Source organism: Protobothrops mucrosquamatus, unplaced genomic scaffold, assembly GCF_001527695.2.
Source record: "Protobothrops mucrosquamatus isolate PMUCROS unplaced genomic scaffold, P.Mucros_1.0 scaffold474, whole genome shotgun sequence".
Taxonomy (NCBI): Eukaryota; Metazoa; Chordata; class Lepidosauria; order Squamata; family Viperidae; genus Protobothrops; species Protobothrops mucrosquamatus.
In genome coordinates, this window is record NW_015386795.1 from 110942 (window position 1) to 134466 (window position 23525).

Genomic DNA, 23525 nt, shown 5'->3' on the forward strand with positions numbered 1-23525 from the left:
TTTAATATAAGCATGTAAGGAATATGGTAGCACTTTCTTAGTATAAGACATCCTTTGAATTTTTTAAATAGAACGAATTGCTTCTTTTATGATAATGTCTGTTACAAGATAAGCTATATCATTTAACAATAAGGTCTGATAATCCATTTGTTCTCAGAAGTAATTTATTGTATATTTATAATTATTTAAAATACTTATATTCAACCTTTATGCATGGAATTGCTATGTTATGGATCCCAGAAACAAATACATGTTCTGTATATAGTATCAAGAGTAAACAATTTGATGCTTGCCAGTATTTTGGAGTGCAATTTGAATAACCTCTGATTGCTAGCCATTTTGATCATAGTTTGTAAGATTTATATTCCATGGTTATCACGGCTAGAAAACTGATTTGGAGGAATAAAAGAATACACTGTCTTCACTTCGGCATAACAAAATATGTCTTATATTTCTGCCAGATTTGGCTACATGATGATCATGTCATAAAGCTATCTTTGAGCAAAACAATATTTTTTTCTCATTTTAAATAAAAAATGTTGCTTTATTTTCCATACACTTGCAAACTTTTATAAAAACCATAAATGAGTGTTATTAATCCAGACTTCACCAGGAAGTAAAAAGTGCTTATGCCAGGTAGCAGTATTTTAAAATAAACCATACAAATGACAACAGCCTCTGAACCTTGGTTAGAACAAGAATTTCCATGTTTCTTGCCAAAAAGTTTCATTTATTACAACTGTTCTATCCTTCTAAGGCAGCTGTTGACAGCAATTTGGAAAATTAAACTGGGAGTAATATCAAAAGCCAAGTTATAATATGATTTTCATTACAGTGAAAAGTGTTTCTTGCAGTTAGGTAATCTGAGGTTCATAAAAATAGAATAGAGTAGAGTAGAGTAGAGTAGAGTAGAGTAGAGTAGAGTAGAGTAGAGTAGAGTAGAGTAGAGTAGAGTAGAATAGGACTCTACCAAATTATCTATACATTGCATGAATATGATCCCTTCTTCTCAATGGTTGCTTATACATAATCAAGGAAGATCATGTCATTCAATTCTAAGAGGAAGATGCAGCATATATACATGAATTATGCAAGCATAATGAGCAATGAGAGATGAGGAAGAAGCATCAAGAACTGTAACTAAGCATGTTATGGCAGGCACACCCTATTTAAGAAATCTACAGCCTATTGAACCCTTAATCTCACTGAATTATTCTTATCAGTCCTCGTTTTAGATTGGCACTTGACATGTAAATGAAGCCCCCCCAAGGGCGATGTATACAGTGACCTCAGTCTTAAAGATTGTATTTTTTTTTACCCTACTATTTCTTCAAGGAGTTTGAGCAGTTGGCATACATGGATTGCCAGACTCTGCAAATGCAGTGCTCCTATACCAAGTACCCACTATGTTGGTTTGCAAATGCTGCTGTTGAAAAAAACTGGCACTCATTTAATATGATCCTGGCTGGTTTTTTTTTATATGCATCACAAGCTGCATATAAAATCAAGCTGCAAAGAATTGTTCTTATTGCATTCTTACACTTATTTTATTTATTTATTTATTTTATTAAGAAAATTTATATGATTGCCCATCTCACAGTGATTCTTGGCAGCATGCTTAGTCTTGTAGAACAAAATACTGAATCCCCAATTAATGAGGAATGCCACTAACCATGGCAGGGCACCTAAAATTATGTAAGAAGCTAGAGGAGTATACAGCTGTTAAGAGGCTAGACCTCAGTGCAAAGAGACCCAGCATCAAAGCCACAAAGGAAACCCACTTGGAGACTTTCAGACAATCATTTTCTCTCAGCCCAACTGCTGGGGGGGGGGGGCAACAATGAAGGAAGGAATACTATATATGTTACCTTAAAAAGAAGAAAAAGCTTCTTGGATGAGAAGCGAAACATCTTCAAAGAAAAACAAGCAAGTCCAGTTACCGTCTGAAAAAGCACCTTCGGGATAACTATGACCTGGATGACTGAGAATCTCCATAGATATCCAGATGAAGAGATTGCTCAGGATAACTAATGCCTTCACATTGTCAGACATTTTTAAATGTTGCACTCAGACCTATTTCGCTGCACAGATGGAAAATTTCAGTTTAGAATAAAATGTGAAGTGGCAATGTGTTCTAACACTAGTTAATTAGGGTGAAACATAATTTGATAATCTAATTTAAATCATAGAGACAATGAACAGAAGAGTTGGAAGGAAACGTGGGGAAATATCTAGTCCAACCTACTGCTAGTGCAGGAATTCACTACTACAACATTCCTGAGAATTGGCCATCAAGTATATGTTTGAGCAGGAACTCATTATTCCTTGGTGATTGCAATGCAACTTGATTAGTTCTGAATTATAACATTATAACAAAAGCAAAATGTTTCCTTCCTGTTTGCAATCAGAGGAGAATAAGAGGAAAGATACTTAACAATCCCACAAGTCATTCCTAGGATATTATATCACAGTTAATATTATATGGAGTTGTCCAATGGCTTTCTATCTGTACTTTTGTTGTCTGCATAAGAGATGGTCATATTTCCCACCAGCTGAATGCAACCCATACAGAGTTCCAGCAAGGGATAGCTGGTATCCCTCGCTAAACTGGGCTTTGGACTAATATTTGTAACTGGAGATGCCGGGCAAAAGAAGGAAGAACACATTTCTGTCATGAAGAAGCAGGTGTAAGATGTCAACCCAATGTGGGTGGAGGACCAATGAGGTGTGAATTTAATTCTAGTTGAGGCTGATCACTAAATAGGGAACTGTTGCTATTGTAAGGAAATCAGAGAAGCAACACAGGGAAGAACAATTCTGATTAAAAAAACCTCAAGTAATTGGTTGAATAGATCTGTGTTTTTATACAATTTTTTTTTATCTTGCTCAGTGGCAGAGTCCATTTTTAGGCCAGATCATAGCTACAGTATCTGTCTATAATGAGTCGTATCCTGTGACAGCGGCACGTAGCTTACATGCCAGCAATTGAAATGGGAATGCCATTTTAATGAACATGACAGATGTCAGTATACAACTGGAAGGCAAGATTACATGAGCATGCAATATCCTTCCTGATGAGGATGAAATTGCATTCTTGGGTTTGAGAAAATATTATTAGAAATAAAGAGAGGCAGTTGGATCCTGAGAAGGACAAGTGGGATCTTTACTTGGCCAAAGAGCCTTCCTTAACTTTTCTCCCTACTGTGGGTCTAGTGTTTATAAACAGGATTACAGTGATCCAGGAATAAGTCCATCTTTAGTTATGAAAGTTCAGCTGATGATTCTGGCCCACCTTTTCTCAGTCCAAATTACTCTACAGGGTGAATCCTGGTGGCGCAGTGGTTAAAATTCAGTATTGCAGACAAAGTCTGCCCTCAGCCTAAGTCTAGATCCATCCTGACAGAGCTCAAGCTTGATTCAGCCTTCCATCCTTCTGAGATCAGTAAAATGAAGACCCAGATTGTTGGGGGCAATGTGCAAATAATGCTTCTACATTGTAAACTACCTATAAAGCGCTATGGGGCAATATATGTCTAAATGCTATTGCTGTTATGGGAGAAAATTGAAAAAAAAATGGAAATAATACTGCTTCATATCATGGGAATCTGATACCTAAAAGAGGTCAAGATGGTAGACACATAATAAAAGCCCCATCATCTTTTTTATGTCTATAATGCATGCTTTGATCATGTAGTCATGTTTACCACCTTGATTTTTTCATTTACTTCCCCATTAAAGGATGATCTTTGCCAGATATTTTGCCTTGACATTCTAAAGTAAGCCAGAATATAATTCTAATAAACAAAACAATCTCCCCCAAAACTACTCATGAGAATTGGGGTACCTACTAGGGCAGGCTGTATGAAACACAATGTACTGGAAGAAAATAGAGATAGTGGTGCTGCATTAGGTTTTATGTATTATTTTAACTTGTATCTCTATTTTTTTCAAAACTGTTAAATATCTTGGGAGGGTAGGAAAGCACAATATAAATTTAAAACATAGTTAGAAAGGTAGAATATAAATTGTAAACATAGCCAACAAAATTTTAAAAAGTAAATCAGGACTCCACAATAGCCAAAATGTCTAAAAGATCATCTTCCCTCAGCCTATAGATTTATATAGGCAAGACTGGGATGTCAACAACCCAGAAGTCAATTTAACCCAATTCTGAGGCATTGCCAAGAAAGTTATATGGACATGCCTATATGCAGTTACCAGAAAATGAGACTTAGTCCAAAGAAGTGTGAAAAAAAGATATTGCTGCTTTAAAGAATAACCAAAAGATACATTGTGCAAGGTCCATTAAAGCACTTCTTTGACTAATTTTCAAATCCATACAGCTCTAATATTTAATCTGTCCTTTGTGAACATTTTTTAAAAATTTGGTCTAAGTCATCCTGGAATATAAGCCAGGTTGACTATTATTGATTTTATTGTTTATCCTTTTCTTGTAAGGCAAACAGAGTCTCATTGTTTGAGTTGGGCAGCTGCCCATAATTTTTTTTAATCAATGAATAAATCAGTGAATAAAATAAATGTTTATTTTACAATGTGTAGGTACTTACTCACTATATTAACCCTTAGCCAGTGAGTTCAATTGGTTCCTTGGATGAAAATAAGGTGAGCATTTTAACAAGGCAGCCCCATCCATCCTGCCACATTTTTTCCTGTCCTAAAGTTAAAGAGACCCTGGATGATCTTGGGAAAGTGATCTTCTCTCAGTCATTACAAAAGCAGCTAGTAGCAGGACAACTTTTTTGATTGCTCTGAGTTTACCTTTGCCGGTATTTATCTTTTGCATTTCAAAATTAGTGGTGGTTCTCTCTTTACCTTCAGCAACTCTGGTATTTTGAAGAACCACTTGCCAGGTATCATAATCAAGACATTCTCAAACCTTTCTTTTTTTCCCACAGTCTTGAAGAATGCTGGACAGACCAACATGCTTTTCTTCTATAACCCATGATAATAACCAGAATCTTGCACTTCTAATGCAACAAATATTCTGTAAAACAGATATGAAATTTGAACCTTGCCCAAGCCTACCTAGCATTATAGATAAGACATGGTTAAAAATATAGTTGACTTCCATTATCAGACATGACAGATTGTCAGACCCACCAAATAGGCCATGCTAAGAAATCAATTCCAAAGAAAGACTAAAACTATTTTTATTCAGCCAATCAAGGATAGCATCATCTTCAAATCAAAAACTGATATTCTGTATATATGTGTTTGTGTCATCTATCTTCGATCTATGTATCTATGTATCTATGTATCTATGTATCTATGTATCTATGTATCTATGTATCTATCTATCTATCTATCTATCTATCTATCTATCTATCTATCTATCTACTCTATTACACACACACCACCATCTTATCGTCAAGCACAAAAAGTCTTTCCCTTCTACTCACTTACTAGTAAAAATGTTATTTTAAACCCCAAACATTTACCAACCTGGCTCCCTTTCATTCAACCCAGCTACCTCTCTGATCATACTTCCAATGTCTTCTTGGATCCCCATAATACACAGACCAATCCTTGTGGATCAGAATGGAAAAAGCATTAGACTGTATTCATACTGAAGTATAGGAGCTACTTTCACAGGGCATAATCTGAGTTGCACCGTGAATGCAAACAGAGTCCATATGCAAGGTATGGACATTCTTATTAGGTCACAAAAGAAAGCAACCAACAAATGACGGGGACCTTGATGCCTCTTTCTTCTCATGATGTGATTTGCACAGACTTCCAGCAACCATGTGAGACCACAACATGGGGAAACAGTTTCATCACCTCTATCAGCAATCATAAAGGTGTTGTTTTGTGCAGGAGTTTTGTTTTTTCGTTTTATGGTTGTTTTACAGTTAATGGTTTTATTGTTATAAACCACCCAGAATTGCTTAGGATGGGCAGCTATATGAATCTTATAAATCAATAAATAAATCTGATAATAAGTCATGACTTTTTTATAGAACACATTATGCTATTTAACGTTAGGGGAAAAAACAGGCTCTTTTAATTGAGAAGAGTTTAAGAAGATTTTATTGGATTATGACATGCATAATTTCTGACTGCTAGCTATGCTGACCATCATAATAAACTGCAATCCAACTATACAGGGAGAGCCACAAGTCCCCCACCTTCACCTCTATGTTTTTTATTTTATTTTACTTTTCTTTTTTTATTTATGATTTTTCTATCAGCCATCAGTTCATTTTGGTGTAACATCTGCAAACATGGAATAGAAATTAGGATAAAGAATGTCCATTTCACAAAAGCCAAGGTAACTGTATACACAACTGAAGCATGTTTTCTTCCCAACTTTGTTTCAAGCTCTCTTATGCCTATCTGTTTAAATTATTTCATCTTCACAAAGATTTTGCACTATTTAATAATAGTACTTATTTCTAGAAAAGACACAAAGTTTCCCAATTCAAGCATAATTATTAACACTGTTCTATTCTAACCAAGGACACCAATTAACAAAAGGCAATATAATTTCATAGACTTTAACTTAAAAAAAAACTACTTCACTTTTGAATTATGTCAATTAATTCATGTTCTTTGTTTTATTGAAATGGTTTTAATTAGGATTCAATTTCTTAGACAAACAAGCAGTTCCTCATGATATGCTTTTAAAAACATGCAAGCTCAGCAAAAGATTCTTTGTTTTGTAAGTACAGAAGGAGCCTACTGCATATAATTATATTTAAAATGTATCAAAAGTCAGACCGTATAGACCAATTACATTATATTTTATTAATTTTATTAACTAATGTTTTAAAGAGACAATGCTTAAGAATGCTCAAATATCATATAACAAACAAGTGTTTAAAAGAAAATGGCAAACAATTCTAACATTTAATGTAATTTATAAAATAAATTGTCTACAATGCCTGACTTTTTGTAAATTACATGTATAACATGCTGTATTCACCTCCAAACTTTTCAGCAACTTAAAAAAGAACTTCACAAACACATTGTAAAAGAACCAGTTCACATTTAAATTTAGCTTTCTCTAAAAAGTACCTTACATTTTCATCCTTTGAAAAACTGTAAAGTGACTTCCAGCACATTACAACCTTATACATTTATTTTGAAATAAGTATAAATCAAGCAATTAAGCCCACTTGCCAAGGTCTGATTCTACAAACATACTCTACAAACATTTTGTTAAATTAATATTAAGATCAAATTTCAAGACCACAACATAGAACTAGTTTTTGAAAAAACATATGGATTTTAATCTACAGGAATTAGTTTGTATGTATTTTAGTGAAGTGATACACACAATCTTATAGCCTATAGGAATGGAAAAAGAATGAAAAGATATAAAGTTACTTTCCACTGAAAGAGAAAAGAGAAAAAAATATTAAATATATGTGAAACAAGATAAGATATTTAAAAATGATTTAAACAGTTTTAATGGGGTTTTTTTCTTTTGTGTTGACTTCTTTTTGAAATATTTATGAAATTTTTTAAAATCCTGCAGATTTTTCACTGTGTAAATTTTAAAAATGTAAACATATAATTGTGGCAAGAAAGGTCATAAAATGGAGCAAAACTCATTAAACAATTATCTCCCTTAGCAACAGAAATTTTGGGCTCAATTGTGGTCGTAAGGACTATCTGTACTTTAAATGTTATGATAAAAGGAAAGGCTTGTATTATTCCACAGTATTGCTAATAAGTTTTGTATCTTTTCAAGAGAGTTATCAGTAGCATAAAAAGAAGGATTCTGCACAGTCACGGTTTTCTTCAAGAGAACAACTCCTTGGTGATTTTAATAGGTATCATCCACTCTTATCCTCTTAACAGATCATTGTGTATCTATTCAAATTGAACGAATTATCTATGGGATGTGAATATATAGTTACACTTACCCTAATATGTCCAATGTCAAGTGAAGCTAAGAACATTCAGGGGCTATTCAGTGGCTTTGTAAGATTGTTCAAATCTCATTGTTTCAAATAATGATATGCTGTGTTTGTTTTTTTAACATGCTTGATTTATATTCTACTGGGTTTGGAAGTTGCATTTTTGTTATTTATTGTTATATGTACGCAATACCTAATTTTGCTAATGCCAAAAGCAAATCTGATACAAATAAGATACTTTGTATAAAAAGACAAATCCTATTTTTAGATCAACATCTAAGGTTTTTTGGACCCAAATTGTAAAACCACAACTTAATATAGTATATTTCTGCTAGGAACTCTTTCTGTACATTTTTTACTGAAATGAATAGACACATGTCAAGACCGTAGCAAGCAATTTCTGGTATATTCATAGGGGCACGTGCAGCAGCTGATGAAATGTTTTTGCAGCATGCATGGATGAATAGAAAAGAAAACTGGCTTAGCTGTTTAGAACAACAAATGTGTAAAGTTAACGGGCCAGCAGGGATAAGCAAAATATTTCTTTTAGCTTTGTTTTATATACTCTGAAAGAATGGAATTTTCCTATCCATGTACAAAATGAAACAGTAGCACGGTTGATATTAATTAAATAGTCTTCAAGAATTAAATATACTAGTGATGGTAATTTAATAACAGGACCAATATTCACATTCTTTACTCTGCAGAAAAATAAGAGATTATGTTCTTCATATTAATGTAGCTATACTAGACTAACAGCTTTTAAAATTGTGTCTATACTAGTAAGTAAATTTTAATTTACTTTTAATTTGATTTTAGAATAGATATTTATTTAGCTTTTATTATCGCCTGTTCACCGCCCTGAGTCCCGTAAGGAAGATAGGGCGGTATACAAATCTAAATAAACATAAACATAAACATAAATTATAACCATTTTTCCTAGAGCAGAAGTTAAGAGAACTGGGTAGAATCTAGCAAACTACCGGGTACTTTAAAAGCAAATTAATACAATAGTATTCAGATGCATAGCATCCTGCTATGGTTGTAATATAATTTGTATCTACAGTTGAAAGCTTTGCAATCATGCAGTATACAGTACTGTTTATTTTTGTCAATTAAATGCCTGTTAATTCAGTTGTTATTAAAATCCATTACTTTCACTGGATTGTGAAGCACAAAAATGCAAACAGAATAGTAACTTGATCTACAGGTCTTTACTATAGTAGAAACTAATCATTTAGAATCTATTTGATTCAAAACTTTTGATATTTTAAATATATACTAATAAATCCATAACAAAATTATAGCATTAATTGCTCTCTTTATATAAATACTTCTTTCTCTTGTTTGCTGTTTATAAGGGGATGATAAAGAAGAATAAAATGCTGTACAGTAAATAGTTATTCAACAGAAACAAATCAAAACTGCATACACTCACTAGATGAATGGAGTGGAGATTGGATTACCCAATTTTAAATGCATTTAAAATTTAAATATGGTCACCAATGGAACTCTATCCAATTATGATAATTTTCAGTACAGTTTTTCCTCTGCCATCTTTTATTGTTAACAATCTATTGAAATTAGCATAATTAGAAGTCTCTTTAGCATAAGTTAATGGCACAATTATGGCAAAAGGTATATAATCAACAAAAGCTATAGAACCCATCTCATATATTCAAAGCAGAAGTTAGTAGCATAAATTTGTAACTCTAGTTACAAATTCCTCTAGTTCACCTCCTCCATATTCTCCATCTGTCCCCATTAAATGTTACTGGATTATTATTAAGTAATTATGCTTTGAAGTTATCAGAGTTATAATGATGTCATTCACACCTACCGGTGAACATAAAGATTTTATTTACATCCATGCAACAGAGTTCAATTAGGTTCTCTTTGTAGAGCCAGCCTTTATTTTTTAAACGCACTTGTTCTTAAGAAAGAAACTACTTCTCAAAAAGTTGTTTTTCTTCATTTCCGTGCAATATTGCCCTCCCCCCAAGCCTTCCTGCAACTGGTCACTGCTTTAAGCCCCTGAGGCATGATCATCAAGGTGCTGTACTGAGTCACTTAATTGTGGGATTTATCCACACCTCACCTAAAACAGGGTGTTTGTTAAAGATCATTAGAAGCATTAAGATCTATAAATAAAGATTTTATATATAGCAGTCTGATTAATGGAACTTTGAAGTAACAATTGTAAACAAGGATCAAGCAGGTCTGAGAAGACTTGGTTTCAGAAAGAAAAAGGAGGAAAGAAAGAAGGTGAAAGAGAAGAGGGCAGTTCTCTTCTGTTAATTGCTTTGTGTTTGTTTAGTTCACAATCTTATTCCTATACTGTGGGCACTCGCTTTTCAACAAAAAAGATAAGGAAAAAAGAAAATAAATGATTATGAAATACAACAGAAACTATCTATACATTTTAGAGGATCACCCCTTCTTGTCTGAATTCGTATTTATTTACAAGACATTTTCAGCTGCAAAACGAAAGGAAGGAGCAAAACTAGAAGTGAAATAATATGTGCTTGATGGAATGTGTTTGTGATTTTATAGGGCAAAATATACTTATCATGCAAATCAAGTACTTTTAAAAAGTGTAACTAATAAAACAATAAAATACAGCACCTACATATTTTCTATTATTCCATTTATCCACCCTAATTAGAAGATGGAATTTTGAGTATTCTTTTACAAAATGCCAAATTAAATCAACAATAAATCACTACTTATGATTTTTCTCAAAATAAAACTGTTTTTTTAAAAAATCTGCTTATATTTTATACTTGTGTTTTTAAAACTGAGGGCATAAACTAACTGTACTGAATTTAATAGGAAGGAGTTAAATGTATTCTTAACCATTTTCATTGAATTTAATGGGACATAAAAATGCTTATTTTGACTGAGTTTCACTTGTAGCATTACCCTGAATAATCTCATTTATACTTACTTATGTAACATATCATAGGGACGGAAACATATTGCTCATGGATGCAATTATATTCTTTAATTTCCAAATATCTTGGAAACACTGTGTTCCTTCCAAATAAAATTCTGTCAACAAACTTCTTATTAAGATGCTTGTGAATTTACTGCACAAGGAGATTATAGGAAAGATTAATCAACAATAATTTCAGGTTTCACCAGTAGAAGATACTGCACATCTCTTTAAAATGTATGGGAGAGGTTTAATGGGCATTATAATCAGATCACAAAGTAATTAACTAGTGACTGTAAGGAGAGAGGGCAGATCTCAGATACTAATGTCTGCAGCTATAAACCTTAATGCATTTAAGGGAATGTTTCTTGGCATGAATGGATGAATCCCTCTCCCCAAATGTCTGAATGTCCATTGGTCCCAGTTACAGGGTTTTTCCCATTAACTAAACCAATGGCCCTACAGGGGGAATTTGATGTGAGAAATGTAGTTAAGGAAGTTAGAAGGAACACTTTCTTTTTTATAGGGTATAATTATCATTCCTATAACAGCCCAGATAAGAAAATGCTTTCTATTAGAACCAATTAACATTTGGAGCACTAAGCAATAAACCTTGTTTATCTAAGCCTTGTTATATAACCAACTGGATGATTTTTCTCAAGGAAGACGTGGCAGTGAGGAACAGAAGACAGTCCAAGAAAAGTCAGTGTGAGAGAAGATGAAGTTGACTATTAAATAATATGAGAAGTCTTTTTCAGATTTATCAATTCTGTGTTAGATTCCATCTCTATTTAATGCATGTGGAGATTAAGGATGTGGAATGGATACATTGTGACATCACCAAACTACTTTGTGGTTTGATATCTTTGGCTTTGTACAGATAACACACATGACCAGGTCAGTTAAAGATCTAATGATCCAATTTGTACAGCATAGTAGACTTGATCAAAATTAATTTTTCTAGAATATTTCTCAATTATCACACCTAAATATAAATTGGCCTGTGCAAATTTTAAAAATATTTTGTCCAGAGGGCTGATGCACAAACCTCTCAAGCATTTAGCAATTTCTCTTTATATTTACTTCAGATTAACTCCCATAGGACTGCAATGTTAATATAGGTAACTAGACTAGAATGCTATCCTTCCACATACCAATTAATTTTAAGCATAAAAGTATATGAATGTATATTACATCACTTTAACTTCTATTTGGCTAAAACGCTATTTACTATTGCCTCTTGGGACAATATAGTAAATACATTCATGCTCATTTGTGAATACAGAATCATTCTAATGCAGTTTTGCAGAAGTATGTAGATAATGAGCATCTACATAAAGATACTTGGGTTTTTTTCTCTACCTCATTAAGAAAGCAATTCCAAGTTTGGCCTTATACTAAATGAAAAATTTCTTGAACTTTGGAGGAGAAACAATTTTGGTATTCTGGTAAAGATTCCTGCAGTCAGCACTGTATTTTAGAAATTTAATAGCAAGAAGGGAAATATGGTAAAACTGAACAACACAGCACTTTGAAACATAGCAGTTGTGCATAGCTGATTTATGATGTCTCTGAAGTTCAGTTGTGCAACACATTAAGTGTTCACAGCACACATACTGAACATATATTATTGCTTGTTAACAATTGAGGTCCCAAGGTAAACTATAAATAACTTATGATACTTAGGTACAGATATTTTTAAGAAGAAAAAGAAATAAATGTTTAACAATTTCAAAACAGAAATATGCAGAATTATAGATTTAAAAACAAGAAGATGAAGAAAATAAAGCATGCCAGCAAGTTGAAGAAAATCAACCAACTAAACAGAGTAAAACTATCCAGAGAAACTAGATCTAGAATATATTATTTAACTATTATTATGTTTAAACAAGATCAGCACATAAAAGCAGCTAAACCCAGATAAACCAATTGTATTGAAGAAATAAATTCCTACGGAAACATTAAATTCAGTTAAGTGGTTTACAAAATGTTATGTCAAGAATCTGACCCAAATCTTTTAAGAGTACTATAAAAAGCAGTGCTTCAGATTCTTCCGTATTAATTTTGAGGCAAACAGGATATTCAATTCAAATTTATTAATCTAAAAATATTTGTTAGCCAACACAACCTGTAGATCACTAATTTCTTATGGGAGCCTTTCTTTGGGCACCAGTATTTAATATCACACTCAAAAATGTGTAACATTGTACTGATTTTTCTTTTCTAGAAAACAAATCAACTTCTGATCTCTAAAGAAACCTTCTTTTAGGGAGGTTTTGTCACATCTTCTAAACAAACCTGAATCCCAAACTGAATTTGATTTGGAATAGGATCCCAAAAAACTCAATATTCTTTTTATGCTTTGAGCAAAAATTATTTTAACACTAAAAACAGATTAAAATATCAGACCCCGAGGTAAAATAAAATTCATAGTTTATACCACAAAACACATCTGTGTTTTGCTGATAACTGTATTACTCAGGCAAGCTGCCATTCACTTCCAATTTTACTTTCATATTTTAAAGAGAAATGTTCTTTTCCTGGGGTTCTTTGAAGTAAATGCTAGAGTTCATACATTAAAAACTTCAAGCAGATGCCCAAGGCCACATTTATAACTTCAATAATATTCACTTTTTAAAATTAAAGTGGTTAAAATTACAAGGCCATTACTGAACTTTCAATAATTTACGTACTCAAAACACTTCATCCAGAATATAAAAAGAGGAATATTATGGACATTGATCTGCTAAAGATTGACAGAAAAGTAAAATCAGTTATCTACATGGCAAATACACTGAATATCTGTTCCATCAAAAGTATATATAGTTCTTAAACTGGCAATTTTCTCACACATACAAACACACACACACATAGCTTTCTATAATGCATGCTCCACAAGAAATCCTCCATACCTTAATATGAAAGAAATGAATATGGACTATATGGGTCAATATTCACCTACTCAAAGTAATACAACTGGTTTATTATATCTTCTGCAAACCCATTCAAAATGCTCAGAAATCTTTCCATAGTAAAAACAAACAAACAAACAAAAAATCTACCCAGGAAAAAGCATTCACTTTGATTTTTTTTAACATTTTGGAAAATATTCAAAACAGTGACCCAGGGTTAAGCCACTTTAGCAAATCACCCATCAGGTGATTTGCTAAACAAATGACTAACAAAATTAATAAAACTTTCTGAAAAGCATACAAGATAGGAGAAGGAATCGTGGTAATTCACCACCATTCGCTTGCTGATCTGGCAGCCCCCTTAAAAATCTCCAACGCAACTTGGGACGCACCACTCGTTGAAGTTTGGATGGGCATTTTTGGACAAGGCTCTAGGCTGACCAAAAGAATCGGCGGCATGAAGGAAAAAAAGAGCCCCTTCTTCTTCTCCAAAAGACGGGACGGGAACCACACCAGACCTAAACTAACAAGCCCCCCCCCCAAGTCAAAATACACGCAAAATAATCTCCCTGCGGAGGATCGAGCGCGCATACCGTCGCCAGGGCAGAAGAAGGCCCGCAGACCCCCGAATCCTTCGGCCGGGAGCTGTTCCGCAGGCTTGACCACCTCGCCTGCCAGCCCTTTCGACAAGTGCGCTCGCCCGGTGCCCCGTGCGCGCAACCCGCCGATCGCTGCCCGGAGGCGCTTCTCAAAATCCAGGACCTGGACAAGAAAAAGCGGCATCGGAGGGACAGACAGGGATGGGGGGAAGCGGGGAGGGGGCTCCCGAGTCCCGTCCACTCACCACAGTTGGCTACTGAGCGTCTTGGCGCCGCCGAGCTCCCCGACTCCGCCGGCGCTCGAGCGAAGGAGCGAGCCTGCCGGCGCTAAAAGGTAGCCGCCGCCGCCGCCGCCGCTCTCGGGCTTGAAAGTCCGCAGCCGGCAAAGGCGCGATTCGCTTTCCCTTCGAGAAACGTGCCCTCCGAAGTCCTCACGAGGTCCCAGTGAGCATGTGCGCGCGAGCTCTGCACATGCCCATTTAGGACCGAGATGCTGCCGCCCTGCCCTTAGCTTGCCCTTCACCTAAAGACCAGCGCCTTTTGCGCGCACCCCGAAGGCGAGAGTCTCCGGCCGCTGGAAGGGAACCGTCGGGGCGGGGACGGGAGGGTCTAGGAAGCATAAAAGTGGATAGTAGGTGTGCAAGGGAGGAGGAGGAGGCAGAGGAAGGCAAAGGAAATAAAAGGGGACCCCGGTCAATGGGAAGGCGTCTTGCAATTAAGGATTTCGGGGCGGAGGGGACGGAAAGGGGGGGCACTAGGGTCCCCTGGTGAGTTTGCTCACATGCGGATCATCTCCAGTTACCTTTCGTTGCGTTGTAACCCGAAGCGGCTTCTCTGGGCGATTACCTCGCGCAAGAAACACGAGAGCTTCGGAAGGGTGGACGAAGGCTCCGCTGGACTCGCTCCGTGCGCCTCTAACGCAGATCCACTCCTTTCTGAATGACTTGGGGAGCCCCGCATGTAGAGCGGGACCCATCCAAATTGTGGCCCAGGATATGAAAGCGTAGGGGAGTCAGTTCTTCAAATTTGAAAGTCGCAATCTCTGAAGACTGCAGAAACCATAATATGAAGACCATATTATTTATACAGATGATATGGGAATAAGCCCTGTTGCAGTGGGATTTATTTTTGTAACATGTGTACAGGATATAGGATATTATTACTATAATGTGTTTGCTTCCACCTTTCCTCACATTAGGTCTTTGCATAATGTGATCAAAGTATGATAATTGAACCTGATTATTTATGCCTCTAATAAAAATTCTGGGTTGATTTGTTCAATGTTTGTTTTCTTGGCTGTCCTTAGTGTTCTCAAGGGTCATCTTCAACGCCTAAGTTCAAAAGCATTAATATTCTTTTTGTCCTGCTTCTTCAAAGTCCAGTAAATATTTAACTTTTAAAAAATGTAGAAAGGTGGCTTCAGGTTTTAATATATAAATATTCTAGTATTTAATGCTATTAAAGTACTGAATATCAGTTTTGGGGAAAAGCACATCTCATGATGTAATAGTCACCTGTGTTTAGCATATTTTCATTGCAGCAGAGATAATTACACTATTAAGTTCCACAATTTATGTGAAATACTGCAATCCCACATGTGGTCTGTACAAATAAATGTAATGAAATCCCTTTACATCTAAAAATGTAATATTGTCTGGTTGTGGTATATAATTTATGTAGTATACCTTCCTTTTTGCCAGTGTTTTTCAATCTCAGCAAGGTTTAAGATTTGTGGATTTCAGTTCCAAGAATTCCTTAGCTAGCATGATAGGAAATAGGAAATAGATCACCTTTATTGTCATTTTTACTGTGGGCACACTGGCACACATTAAAAATTAAATTCTGTTGCCTGCTCTCAAAAGTGTACACATACATAACACACATGTAAACATGCTATATACAACATAAGTATATACCGGTAACTACACAACATGTATATACAACATATGTATATACCTATATACCTGATAGCTGGGAAATTCTGGGAGATGAAATCCATACATGTTGCTGAAATCAAGATATGTTGCTGAGATTGAGAAGCGCCGCTTTATGAAACTGAAGCTGTCATTAAGAGAAACCGAGGTGTTATATGAGGTTACAGGTTTAAAATAAGGAGAATCGGACTTAGTTGATACTAGTGTGGGACAACACCAGAAAATCCCAGGGCTGTTGCCTAATCTGGGAAATTAAACACCTCTAGAAGAAGGTGGTAGCCAATCATACCTGTATTGTTCCCAAGAAAAATAGATGGACATTTAGACTCAACCCCCTTGAACATGTTGTTTTTATTTTATTTTATTGTTTATTTCAAAATTTCTATATTGCCTTCCTTCTCAGGATTCAAAGTAATTTAATGTTTTTGAATCACTGAATTGGATACATGGTGATGCTTGAATGAGTATCATATGTTTATTCAAGCTTCATATACTAATCATTTTTGTTTGCTTGTCTTTTTGAGAACAATGTTCATCCTTGCTGTACACATTATTATTATGGATCGTTGCACAGTCAGCCAATGTTCAGATGGGTTTGGCATTTTTATCCATAACATATTAAGATGTCTAGATCTGTTAGCATTCTTGATGAACAGGCTCACAGTTCTTAAAATATTAGGCTTTGTAAGAGATGATAATGGCAGTTCTTTAGTTGCAATCCTTTCTGCTTCATGTACATCTTTCCAAGAAGTCATGATGCCTAAAAATAAAATAAAATAAAAATATTGTTACAAGAAGAAACAGCAGCAGTTGAACAGTTTCTCTCATAGTATACGGAAAGCTCTTTTAGAAAAAAAAGTAACCACAAAAAAGCATCTGAATTCAAAACCTAAAATCAGCCCTCCTCAAGTTTTCCTTTCAGCTTCTAATAATGCAATGCAAACTTAGTTTTAATCAGGCAGCTGGTTTTGCTATCATTTGTTATCCCACATTTGAATCCCAAATGTGCCCCAAAAGAAACAAAGCCCCTAGCATCATCCACTAAGAGGTTGGCCAGCATTTTACTTATATTTTGGCATAATCCTTGCTTCATCATTTCTACACAAATTCTTGCAAAAATTTCTTTTGCAATAGTGACTGTTGAACACATTGTTCTAAACTTGAATTCATTTTAACCATAATTTGTAGACAACCAATTATAGTGGCCTGATTCATACATAATGCAAAACCATAAACTATGCTTTTCACATTTACAATTGCTGGCTTCACAAAACACACTAAGGCAAAACCAAAGCTGTTTATGGCATATTATTACTGTATTCGTGTCGGGAGCACTGAAGCGCTTCTGGGTTGAAAGGATTGAATGGTGACATCACCGTTGCCCAGGGGATGCCAAGTTGGAGGCTCCTTTCATATCCCTGTTAAGTTGCCCTGAAGTACTCATCTATCTACTTGTAATCACCCACTTTCAAACTGCTGGGTTGGCAAAAGCTGGAATGTGTGATGGAAGCTCACCCAGTCCAGCCACAGCACCAGGTCTCGAACACAAGCCTGTCAATTTTCAGTCCAGCATTCTAACTGCATGAGCCATCACACTCCATCATTATGGCATATTGTGATGTGTGAACCCAATCACAGTGAGTCAAGAAATCCACAATTAAGGCCAGTATTCAATTCTTAGAAGTAGCGTTACTACTGATGAAGGCGAATATATGTGTCCTAGGATAATGTTGCAGGATCCAATCTGGCACTATAAATAACATACACAGAACAGCACCATTTTGCTAGAGAGAAGTTTCCCAAGGATGGGGGCTCCAGAACAAGAAGTCTGAAAGCTCAGAAGACTAAACCTCTGGTCCTGGTGACCAACCCAGATTGGATCCTGCAGTGTTACTATTGCTTTTTATTACCATAATTGTATCTAAATTATGATCCCTGATCCGTGAATCTGGATTTCATTGGTAAAAGGGAACTGGGAACATTGATATGACATCTGAATTGAGCATCTTCTTAAATCAAATATTTCTAGAAAAAGATGCAAATTTTTAACCTAGTTCTTGACAACTAACCTAGTTATTGACATCCATTCGAAAGTATCCCTTCATATCCAGTTCATTGCACAATGCTACTCTATATCGTATAATGACAAGATTTACGTTTTCTGAAATCTAGATTGTTTTTTAAATGTGCTGTTAAAGAGTGAGGGTATGTATTGTTTGGAATTGCATTCTTAAGAATTCAACTGACACCTGAAGTTTGTTGAAATTAAGTATTATTCTTTGTGCATGAGCCTATATGTGAACAAACTGTAATATAACCATATCAGATGGTTATATATGCTCTGTTAAAATACATAGAATAGAAACACAGCTTAATTCTCATAAAATTATGGCAGTTCAGCCTTTTGTGTCTGAAGTCTGAAAAAAGTGAGGTTACTTTAATTAAAAGCAGAAAGATGTTGTGCTGGTACAAAGCAAAACAAATATGAAGGTTTTCAATTCATGCAACATCTTAATAATTACTATAAGGTAAAAGGAAAATAGGGGGAAGGTTTTGTGTAGTGGTTTAAGGCATTGGATAAAAAACAGACAATCATGAGTTCTTGAACGAAGTTGGTGGGCCGATCACTTTCCCTCAGTCTTGGGAAGGATGCAATAAACCAGTGCTGAAAACTCTTGCCAAGAAATCTTCAGGGATTTCTTCAAGTAGTTACCAGAAGCCAAACTGACTTGAAGGCGCACACATACATACATGCAAAAAGAAAAGTGAAGATTGTGAACAGGTTAGTTATGTACTTCACTCTGTTTAATAGACGGGATTGATGAGCAACTTTGAGACCTTTAATTTTTCCTTCTTCTGGTTCTCCTAATTCAGCTTTGATCAGACAGAACAGCCACTTACCCAGTTTAGGAGCTTGCTGGGAGGTGGCTTACAACACTCAGTAATGTGACCATTATCAAGAATTGAAGGCCACTCATTCAAGGGATACTCAGATTAAGAAAAACTGAAATAACAGAATTAACAGAGTTGGATCTTGGAGGTCTTCTAGTCCAACCCCCTGCTTGGTCAGAAAACCCTATATCATTTCAGAAAAATGGTTGTCCAATCTCTTCTTAAAAACCTCCCAGTGTTGGAGGCAAGTTGTTTCACTGATTAATTGTTCTAACTGTCAGGAAATTCCTCCTTAGTTCTAGACTGGATCTCTCCTTGCTTAGTTTCCATCCATTGCCTCTTGTCATGCCTTCAGGTGCTTTGAAGAATAGGATGGCACCTTCTTTGTGACAACCCCTTAGATATTTGAACACTACTATCATCTCACCCCTAGTCTTTCTTTTCATTAAACTAGACATACCCAATTCCTGCAACCATTCTTCATATGTTTTAGCCTCCAGTCCCCTAATCATCTTTGTTGCTCTTCTGTGCACTCTTTTGAGAGTCTCAACATCTTTATGTTGAATAAAGGAAGTCTCTAAAAGAGGACTGTTCTCTAGAAAGTGAGATGCATTCCTACCACTTGTTTCTACCAATAGTGTACTGAAGAATATCTTTTCCAGGTGCCCTTATTCTCATAAAAAGACATTCTGTCTTCCAGTCAGATAGCATGTAAAATAGAATGTCTGATACATGACATATTATGGAGCTGTTGCTTCTTGGAACACCATTCAAGGTCATTGGTAGCTTTAACAAATTTCTTTTTGTTTACAATTAATTTGCAGGGTATAAAAGAGAGGCAGGGAGCTTTGTTGTTGTCAATACAGAGCGAGAACTTCAATGTTAGTATAATTTTCTGCCGCCTAAAGGGTTGCTGGATAGCACTTTAGCTCAGGCATAAGAAACAGCCGTGTGTTTTTACCTGATCCTTAAACCGGTACCTGAGAAAGATTGCTCATTATTTGCAGCTACTTTGGAAATTAGTCTAAAGGTCTTGTAAAACTGGTTGTGTAATAACCCTATAAGAATGCCAGTTCTTTAACTTTCCTAGAAAAACCTTTCTGGAACAGTGAGTAATCTTTTTGCTGGCTAAAATACATTAACCATGCTCTGCTCCATAATCTTATGCTAAAGAGGATCACAGAATTTAGGAGACAAATACAAAATTGCAAAGACAAGCCAGGAGACCTCGGGAGTGGGGGGTGGGGCAGAAGTAATATTTTCTATTACTCTTATCTCCATTTGTGTAGCAATGGATTTGTCTATAGAATTCAGACTCTCTACTGGGAATTGAATTCATGCATTCATATGACTGCATGCTTTATGAGTCCTGAACAGGTCAAAACTGGTTTTGTGTACCTGCATGCATATGCGTGCGTGTGTCTCTGTGTGTAAAATACCACACGGGATACTTACCTGTGTTAAAACAGGAATCCCCCCCTCATGACTTATATGAGGGGATATTGAAGTCTTATACTGTAAAAACATCTACATGAGGTCATGTCCCATCTATATCTCTCTGGTCTGAGAGCTTCAGAGGAAGGTTTGTATATACCACTCTAAACATACATTCTAAATCTTCCCTCTTGTAACTTTATTGAGCACCAGGATCTGGATAGCTCCTAAGGCTATAACACAATATATATCATCCCTTAAAATACAATGGCTCATGAGTTCAATTCCTGGTACTATAGTAAGTTTGAACCTAATATAATATATGGAGATTTAAAGTCCAGAAGAGTTTTTGCTGTTTCTTTTTTGTATTTAGCACTAATCTATTCCTCCTTGAACTGACATCAGCTGGTTTTTAGTCATCTGCTTCTACACACTCAATCCAAGTTTTTTAAAAACCCAGCTTTACTTTCAGGCAATAAGCCATTTTATTCCTTCAATTGTTAGAATGAATTAACATATGCAGATTAGCAAGTCCTCATTTTGCACGTTGGCACATTTAGCTTGCTCACCAGGGAGTTCAGTCTTCACATCCAGACTACTGGGCAAAAGGATATTTAGCAAGATTTAAGTGAACTGGCATGGGCAGAGAGCATCTGCCTAAGAAGAAGCTAAAATTCAGCCCAGACTTTTGTTTATAATGCTGGCCCTATAGCTTTGGCAATAGGCTTGGCGTAGACTTTGTAAACATTAGTCCAGATGAATATTCCTGAAACACATTTTCACCAGAATATACCTGGTGATAAGGGTAAGTATTTTAATTTAGAAAGATAAAGGGAAAAAATTGTCCTTTGGGACCACGTGGCTCTGCAGTGACAGGCAGTGGAAAGTTGTACGGGAGAAGAGAAAATGTGATGTCTGGGAAGGCTTCTTTCATCCAACAGGTCTCATTTTAAAGCACTGGATTAAAATAATTGTACAGTAATCCTTCGTAACAGGCTGCTTATGTCTACAGTTGTTCACGCTGTAACTTTGCCTTTCTTCTTCAATTACATATCTGAAGTGGCAGCTCTTGGCAGGTATGTGCTGAGGATTTAAAAACAGGTTGGTACACCAATCCTTAACCACTTCGCAAAAAGGACTGCTAAGTGCAAGGAGAGGAAACTAATCCAGGCTAAGAGATCAAAAAGATATAGAAGGAGAGAGTGCACAACAGCTTCCAGTTTCGTTAATTGGTGCTGACTATCTTCCCTTGAATGCCTTTGTGGGACTCCGGGAAGCCATAAAAATAAAAATGTGCTGTTGGGATTTCAAACATAGGCACAAGAGAGTTTTCCCAAAGATTGTCAAGGAAATGCCATCTTTGTTCTTGCCTCCTCCTCCTCCTCCTCCTCCTCCTCCTCCTCCTCCTCCTCCTCCTCATCATCATCATCATCATCATCATCATCATCATCATCATTTTAGGCATTGTCTATCCACTGCAGGATGAAGGCCTCTTCCGCATGTTTCTAACCAATACGGTCCTGAGCTTTCTTTTGCCAGTTGGGCTCGCAATACTTGCTGTTGTTGTTGATCAATCTTGTTTTAGGTCTCTTTTGTGGACATTTTTTATCAAGTGGGATCCATTCTATGGTCCACCTGCCATCAGTTCTTGCTTTGTGACCAGCCCATTTCCATTTCAATTCTTTTACTTTCTTGATTGTATACTTTTGTTTGTTCTCTAATCCATGTGCAGGTCTTTCTATTTTGTCTTGTAATGCTGAGCATGTATCTTTCCATGCTTCTTTGTGCCACTTGTAGTATTTGTATTGATTGTGAGGTTAGTGTCCATGTTTCACTGGCACACACTGATCGAAAACCTTTCTCTTCGGGCACAGGGGAGGGGGATGTTCTTGAAAATTATGCTTAGGTTGCTGAATGTCTGCCAATCACATTTAACAGGCAATTCAATTTCCTTTATTGTATCACCTTCCATTTGTTCTTGTATTCTTCCCCATAAGAGTTGTTTATAGGAATCCAAAGAAGCTGGTGATGGAAGCAGTGTTGTGTTGATGTGTTACAAACATTGCCCTTTTTGCATGTGTATGGTGATATCACATATGCATAGGAAAAGGCTGGAACTTACATTGCAATGGTGTGACATGGTGTTTGTCCTGCTGGTGAAAGTATTGGATCTTGTGGACTTGTCTATACTCCATCTGTAACCTAAGCATAAAAAAAGTGAACAAAATATCAGCATAGGCTTTAAATCCCAGTGTGCTCATTTTCATAGACCCTCCTGCCTCTCTTTAAATATCAGATGCGTTGTACCTAAGGTACACATGTGTGAAAATATTCAGTACAGTGTAAGACCTACTCATTCATATTACAATATCCGGGATGGGTCATGTATCTGCCAATCTGGCTTGCTTTTTATTCTCTCCTGGAAAAAAGAAAAGGAAAGGAAAAACTAATCCCTGGTGGCTATTCTTCTCAAAAGAACACACTGTCTAAAGGATATTCTAGATGCCAGGGAGAGAAATGCATACAGTCAAGTGTCACACAGGAAAAGGATTAAGCTCACAAACTCCCAACATACCCATAAATTGGCCGGATGGTTCATATATCATGTAGAGATACCATCATTCATTACACATTTCTATGGGTAATATTTGTGGTACAAATTAAGTGTGTGTGTGTGTCTGTGTGTGCATGAGAGAAAAAGACAAATAGATGTGGCTGGATTTTATTTTTTAAAGCTGTTAACAAAAATGTAAAACAACAGGGTTGGGACAATTTTTTATTGCTTGCTTATAAAATGTATAGCATCCAGCTTGGAAGAAATTTTCAAAAAAAATTGATGCTAACGAGATAGATGTAGGTGCAAAAATTATTGCTGTCATTTAAACAGAAGCTTGATATATTTCCTGGCAAAAATGAAACTCACCAAATGTCCT

The 23525-nt window shown here is 35.9% G+C and overlaps 1 protein-coding gene across 1 annotated transcript in view; it reads right to left on the reverse strand.

The window, feature by feature from the left end:
• EYA2 (EYA transcriptional coactivator and phosphatase 2) overlaps positions 1-14608 on the reverse strand; it is a 116400-nt gene extending 101792 nt beyond the window's left edge. The window contains exon 1 of the mRNA XM_015816650.1: positions 14578-14608. The gene's annotated coding sequence lies outside the window, so the exon portion shown is untranslated. The remainder of the gene's footprint in view (positions 1-14577) is intronic.
• Positions 14609-23525: the final 8917 nt, after the last annotated feature.